Below are 7,117 nucleotides of genomic sequence, written 5' to 3' on the forward strand. Positions count from 1 at the left end.
CTCTCCACTGGTCCTGAGCAAATCTCTGTCCCAGGCTGAGTGTCCGAGGGCTGAGGCACCAAGCTTCGGGACTGACAGATTTGGGCCAGGAAGAGGGGAGGCTACTAATGGGGCAGACAGGATAAATGACTTGTCTAAGGTCATCATGTTGACAGTCTGGGTTCGAGGTTGGATCTAAGCTCAGGACTCCAAGACCAGGCCTCTGCCACATGATAATGACGATAATCAGTGAGGATAACATCACTCCGCCAGCCTCTGTCACCAGGCCATTTGGGGGGCCCAACGACACAGTGGCTGAGAACACGCCCGTTCTGGAACCGCAGAGGGCCAGCTCCATGAACTCGACCGTGCTCCCCATCATGTGGGCAGGAGTGGAACCCAGGCCTCTTGACTCCCCGGCTCCTGGCCAGTTCTGCAGTGAAGCCAACTCAAGCTCAGAACTGGGACTTCTGGCTCCAGTGCTGGGTTCTTCCCTTGGCCAGAGACAAAGCTGACAGCTGGATGAAGTGAGAGCCAGAGTGAGCTCAGCCAGCTCTTCTACCGCAAGATGATTGGGGTTTTAACAGGGGTAACAAGGAGCCTGTGGCTGGGTGGGAGTCAGGGGACCTCTGCTCGAGGCTGGCTACAGATTCTGAGGGGCCACTCAGTGGCACGCTGGTTAGAGTGTTGGGGCTACAGTCAGGAAGACTCACCTTTATGAGTTCTGATCTGACTTGGACACTTCCTAGCTGTGTGACCCTAGACAAGTCACTTCACCCTGTTTGCCTTAGTTTCCTCATCTGTAAAATGAGCTGGAGAAGAGAATGGCAAACCACTCCAGTATATTTGCCAAGAAAACCCCGAAGAAAACTTGGGTCACAAAGAGTCAGACAGGACTAAAATGAAACAACAATTTTGACGTTGATTAATCTCTCACGTGCAAGATGAGAGGCAGTGTGGCACAGGAGAGGGCTGGCTTAAGGGGCCAGGAAGACCTGCATTCAAGTCCTGCCTCTGCATACAGTCCAGTTTTATGATTTTGAGCAACTCATTCAAACTCCAAGTCTCCATTTCCTCGTTTGTAAAATGGGGCTAAGAATATCTGTAAGCTATCCATCTATCAGCATTGATTAAGTACCAATCCTATGCCAGGCTCTGCTGGGTGCTGGAGATATAAAGATAAAAATCAATCAGTCTAAAAGTGTTTATTAAGTGCCAACTGTATACCAGGTGTTAGGTCAGGTGCTGGGGAAACAAAGGCAAAAAGCAAACATTCTGTTCTTAGTGCCTATCTTCCTGAAAGATAGTGTGAGGATGGTTAGCTTTGGAGATGAGGAGACGTGGGTTCAAGTCCTCCTGTGTGACCCTGGACAAGTCATTTACTCTTTGAGAGTTTCAGATCACCCTCTAAGGCAGATCTAGACCAAATTTCCAATTGGGCGAGGCACTGTGGTCTTAGTTTCCCCATACCTGGCTTGGCAGCTCCACTAATCTGTGACAGTCTAAAATAGGATCATCCCAAGTCTGGATCCTCTGCTCCCTCAAGGGATTTTTAGTCTCCTGCTCCATCGCGCTCCCCTAGGGCATATTCAGCCACTGCCACCTCCTCTCCAGACCTCTGGAAGCTCATTTCCTTTGCAGATTTCCCTCTGCCCTGCCCTTCTGGCCAGAGAGAACAAGGGCTGGCAATCCAGGTCAGGAGCCCAGCTGCCAGAGAGACTGATGGCAGGCGGGAAGGGGGGGTCTCTCTGTGGTCCACCATGAGAGTCACCCTCAGCCAAGGGAAAAGAATGCCCCACTTGCTTAGGAGACTGAGCACTGAGTTTGGGTGGGGGTGGGGGACCTAGACTTGTGACTGTGAGCAAGTCACTGCCTCCTTGGACCTCAGCTTCCTGGCCTGTGAAATGGGGATGATATTTGCGGGGAAAATTCATTGCAAGTCTTCAGGTAAGGAAAGGCTTTTATTTAAACTATGCAAAGGGCTCTGCCTCCATACAGTAGGTACTTAATAAAGGTTTACCAAAGAAATGAGTGAGCTGAACAGAGCTCTATGGATAAGTCACTTAAGCCATCTGGGCCTCAGTTTCCTCATCTGTAAAATGAGGGAGTTGAATTGGATGCTCTCCAAGCCCCCCCCCCATGTCTCTTTAGCCTATAACATACCATTATTAGAGGAGAAGTTGTGCCTCTTTGTTCCCATAGGTTGAGGGGGACAATAGGTGCCATTTTGTCATCTCACCCCTCAATCTTCTGTTAATGAGGCACTTCAGCTGGGCCAAAGGCCCCACCTTCATGGCCTTACTGAGCCCTCCAGCTCCTACTGCCCCTTGTGAAGCCCTAAGAATCTCTAGACCCCAGATTTGGGGACGAAGGGCATTTCTGAGAACTCCCAATCCAATCCCTTCATTTCACAGCCAGGATTGCAGCCCAGAGCCACGTGAGACCTGCCCCAGGCCACCAAGATGGTAAATAGCAGAGTCTTTTGGTACAGTTCATTCATTTGTTCAGGAAACTTTGATTAAGCACCTCCTGTGTTGAGGCAGAGCCCTAGGATGAGAGCTGGGGGAGAGACAAAATGTAAATGGTATCTCAAGTGGGATTTGAACTCAGATCTTCCTGACTTTGACTTCAGTGCCATAACTCACCAGACAATAAGCTCCCTTGGACCATCTGCTGGATACCTGGAATTCAGGCATCTTATCCTCCAGTCTAGCTGCAGAGACTCTGGGGAACCCACCAGCCTTCTTCCCCAACACAAAACAGGGGTGTCAGTGGAGCAATCCCAGAACCCCTGAGGAGGAAGGGGGGTTCCAAGGCCATTCTTGAGAAATGCCCCCACCCCACACTTTCCAGGAGGGGCCGCAGAGCCTCATCACTGTCTGTCCCGAGTGTCAGCTCGGAGCCTAGCCGAACTGAGTCATAGGAGACACAGAGGGGAGCCCCCAGGGCTCTTCATGTTCTACGGGGTATGGGGTGGGGTGGGGGCAGCGGCAAACCAGCAAACTGACACAGGGCTGGCTGAAAGCGTAGCGGAATGAGACTGTGTAGACTTAGGGAGAAGAGGCAGCCGGGGCTGGTGTCCCCCTTAAGGAAACTTAGAGAGCACCCAACTGCCCGTCTTTAGGGATAAGGGATCTGACTGCACTCACCTGGCTCTTCGGCTCCCTTCCCAGCCACTCCCCAAGGTCCTAACCTCTGTTTCCCTTCCCTTCCCTTCCCTGGATTCTGGGCTGGGTCGAGGGGAGGGAGCAGCTAGTCCAGAGAGCGGGGTGTGTGTGTGTGTGTGTGTGTGTGTGTTCGTGCGTGCGTGCGTGCACGAGCGTGCCAGAAATCTAGGATGTGTGCATCTGTGGGCACGTGGGACCCTGCCTGGAGTCAGTGCCAGCCCTAGCCCCTAGGAGTGCTGCCCACACACCCGCGGGGATGGAGCTCCCAACCAGCAAGTATTTAACTCCTATTTCGGGCCAGACTGCTGGAGACACCAAGCCAAAACATCTTCACATACAAGGGGACAAATAAATACACAGACAGTCAATAGAGATAAATGGGGAGCGCGGCTGGGGGCATCAGGGAAGCCTTCCTGGAGAGGCTGGCACTTGAGCTGAGTCTTGAAGGGACCAAGTGACCAAGTGGCGCAGATAAGGAGGGAATTCACGAACAGGGACAGCCCAGGAGAAGACTACTACTGGTTGTTGACCTTGGCCAAGTCGCCTTCCTTCTCTGGGTCTCAGTTTCATCATTTGTAAAATGAGGGAATTGGGACCCATGCCATCGGAGATCCCTTCCAGCTCTAAATCTTTAGCCTAGCCGCCTCTTGGAGTCTCAGTTTTCCCAATCTGTAAAAGGAGCGCGTCGGCACAAACCGTCGCTCCCAGCCATGGTATTCCGTGCCTCTAGCAATACTAAATGCCCCTTCTCCCGCTCCCCCTGGGGTAGGGCTGTGGGGTCGGGGGAAGAGACACTCACCCAAGGTGCGGAGGCTTCCGGGGCGCCCCCACGAGTCTGCTGCCCTCCTTCCTGGACGGCTAGGGGACTCCCACTCTCCCCGTTCCCGAAGAGCCCAGGGTGGTGGCTGCGGGGGCTGCGGGGGCTGCTGGGGCAGTAGCAGCAGTGCCTGCGCGATAGCTCTGGAAGCCCCTAGCGGGCCGGGAAGCTGCCGCCGCTGCCGCCGCCACCGCCGCCGCCGCCGCCGCTTCTGCTGATGTCCTGGCTGCCCCAGAGCCCGCGCCCTCCGGCTCCTTTTCACTGGCGCCGCCCAGAAAACCCCTCCCCGGAGCCACCCCCTTCCCAGCCCAGGCCCGCCGCCTGGCTGCCCAGTCCCGGCCCCCTTTTGTTCTAACTCGCTGCTGGGCTGCCCCTCCCAGTGCAGGGGAGGGAAGAGAGGGAGGGAGGGACTGAGGCCCCCCTTCGCCTTCCCCTTCCCAGCTCCTTCGCCCCCCGGACCGCGACAGCATCACTACTTGGAAGGCACTCGGTCCACAGCTCTGCACCTTCACTCAAGTCCTGGCTTTGGCGCAGGGCTTGACGCCGAGGAAGAGATGAATAGATGTTTGTTCCTTGGCTGATTATCCCCATTTTACAGACAGGCAAACTGGAGCTCCGGGCAGGGAAGTTACTGGGGCACCCACGGGCACACAGCAAGTCCCGAGAGGAATCCTGGACGGCCTGACCTGAGGTCTATGGCTCTTTCCACTTCCCTGTCTGACGCGGAGCACTGAGTTTGGAGCCAGCACACCTGCCTTTTACACTTACTTTCCAGCTGTGCAACTGTTGGCAAAGTGCTCCATGTCTCTGATTCTCTGCAGAATGAGGAGAAAAGGGCGCTGCATTACTTCCCTAGACCAGGCAATTTTAAGGGAAGCCCAGGGTGAAGAATCCTTCAAAATGCTGGCGGAACCCACCCACTGAGAGCTGGTCTCCACTCTGGTTGTGTGGCCAGAACTCCGGGACCGTCCCGTAACATGCATTTCCTCATCTGCAAATGGAGGGAGTAGACTGGAGGACTTCTGTGGCCCTCTCTAGGTCCCCATCTGTGACTTTAGTCAATAATGTTGGAAGGATGGGGTTGATCAATGGAACTGATGGGAAAGAACATGGATGACCCTCTCCACTGCTCCCCCAGCCTAAGAACTGACAGCTTTTCCATCTGTCCTGCAGCTTTGTTTCTCTTCCATTAGAAGGCAAGATCCACCTTGTTTTTCTATGTGGTTCCCCAGCCCTCTGCACAGCCCTTATCATGTGTTAAGCTCTTTTTGCTTCACTTCCCACTTGGCTGCATTCCTCTAAAATTTCCCATCATTCACCAGGAATCTTCAACCTGGAAGATCCCTTCAGCCCTGGAAATCACACCTCAGTCACCATCATCTTCCCTTGGGGCCCTTCCCTCTGATTAGAGCTGGGCAAGCTCCCCTCAGAATAGCCATTTAAGGAGAGCACCAGCCATCTCTTCATTTCCCACCAGGCTGTGCTCCTCAAGATATTTCCATCATACCCCTGCACCTGATCATTTTCCTTTCCCCTCCCCTTTGGACTTTCCTTTAGTGTTGTCTCCCCCTAGTAGAATGGGAGCTTCTTGAGGGCAAGAATTGTCTTTTGCCTTTCTTTGGATCATCAGAGCTTAGCACAGTGCTTGGCATATATCGTTCAATTGTGTCTGACTTTTTGTGACCCCATTTGGGGTTTTCTTGGTAGAGATACAGGAGTGGTTTGCCATTTCCTTCTCCAGCTCATTTTATAGATGAGAAAACTGAAGCTAACAGGGTGAAGTGACTTGCCCAGGGTCACACATCCAGATTTAACTCCGGTCTTCCTGACTCCAGGGCTGGCACCCTATCCACTATGCTACCTAGCTGCCATTTGACACCTTAATAAATGTTAACTAACTAATGTTTATTCATCCATTTATCTGTGCATTCATTCATTCATTTGTGATTGTACTTCGGTTTAGCAAGAAGCCTCCATTGGAGCACTCCAGGGATTAGTGCTTGGTGTTGTGCTGAGACAAATTTATTAATGATTTACCTAGAAGCACAGAGATCACACTCATCAGATGTGCCAAGTGCACACAGGTGGGGGTGGCCATACCCACCAGTTGGTCAGATATAGTAAGGAGAGATCGGATGGGAATCAAGGGAATGCCCTACCCACCCAACTCTAAATCAAAATCAAATTGACCAGTTCAAGTCGGAGGCTGTGTGGTTGGAGCCCAGTTTTTCATAAAAAATGGAAGGAAGGTTTTTGTGGTTCATGCAGGGAATAGCAGCCATTGGCAGCTGAGGGAGGGAATCCAGGCTTGGGCTATGTTGAGAGAGGCAGAGAGGAGGAGGTGACCGTCACTCGATCTTCTGCCCTAGTCAGGTCACAGCAGGACTACTGTGAGAGGCTCAAACATCCCCTGTTAGGAAAGACATTGACAAGCTGGAGAGGGTTCCAAAGAGAATAGCCAGGACAGCAGGAGCTCAGGAGCCACATGAGGAGGGGTGAAGGACAGGAGGATGTTTAAGCCAGGAAGAGAAGGATGAGAAGAACCTGGATCGCTGTCTTTGGATGGCTGTCACCAGAGAGAAGGAACAGGCTTGTTCAGCTTGGCCTCAGAAGGCATATCCAGAAGCAATGGGCACAAGCTGCTAAGAGGCACACATGGACTGGATGTGAGGGGAAAACTTCTGATAAATTAGAGCTGGCCAAAAGTGGAATGGGCTTTCTTAGAAAAGTAGTAAGCAGCCTAGCCCTTACCCCTCTTTGCCTTGGAACCAATACACAGTAAGGTAAGGGTTTTAAAAAAGAAAGAAAAGTAGTAAGCAGGGGCAGCTAGGTGGCTCAGTGGATACAGCACAAGACCTGGAGTCAGGAAAACTTAGGTTCAAAGCTGGCCTCGATAGTTTTGAGATCCTGCGTAAATCACTCAACCCCATTTACCTAGCCCTTGTTCTTCTGTCTTAGAGTTGTTATTAAGATAAAAAGTAAGGGTTTTGTAAAAAGAAGGAAGGAAGGAAGGAAGGAAGGAAGGAAGGAAGGAAGGAAGGAAGGAAGGAAGGAAGGAAGGAAGGAAGGAAGGAAGGAAGGAAGGAAGGAAGGAAGGAAGGAAGGAAGGAAGGAAGGAAGGAAGGAAAGAAGAAAAGAGAAAGAAAGAAAGGAG

At 52.2% G+C, this 7,117-nt stretch overlaps 1 protein-coding gene across 1 annotated transcript in view; it reads right to left on the bottom strand.

The window, feature by feature from the left end:
* Nucleotides 1-4,197, bottom strand: part of LOC100021406 (lysyl oxidase homolog 2) — a 131,370-nt gene extending 127,173 nt beyond the window's left edge. Inside the window, 1 exon segment of the mRNA XM_007477871.3 lies at nt 3,946-4,197. The gene's annotated coding sequence lies outside the window, so the exon portion shown is untranslated.
* Between the last annotated feature and the right edge of the window lie 2,920 nt (nt 4,198-7,117).

The sequence above is a fragment of the Monodelphis domestica genome, chromosome 1, assembly GCF_027887165.1.
Source record: "Monodelphis domestica isolate mMonDom1 chromosome 1, mMonDom1.pri, whole genome shotgun sequence".
In the NCBI taxonomy this organism is placed as follows: Eukaryota; Metazoa; Chordata; class Mammalia; order Didelphimorphia; family Didelphidae; genus Monodelphis; species Monodelphis domestica.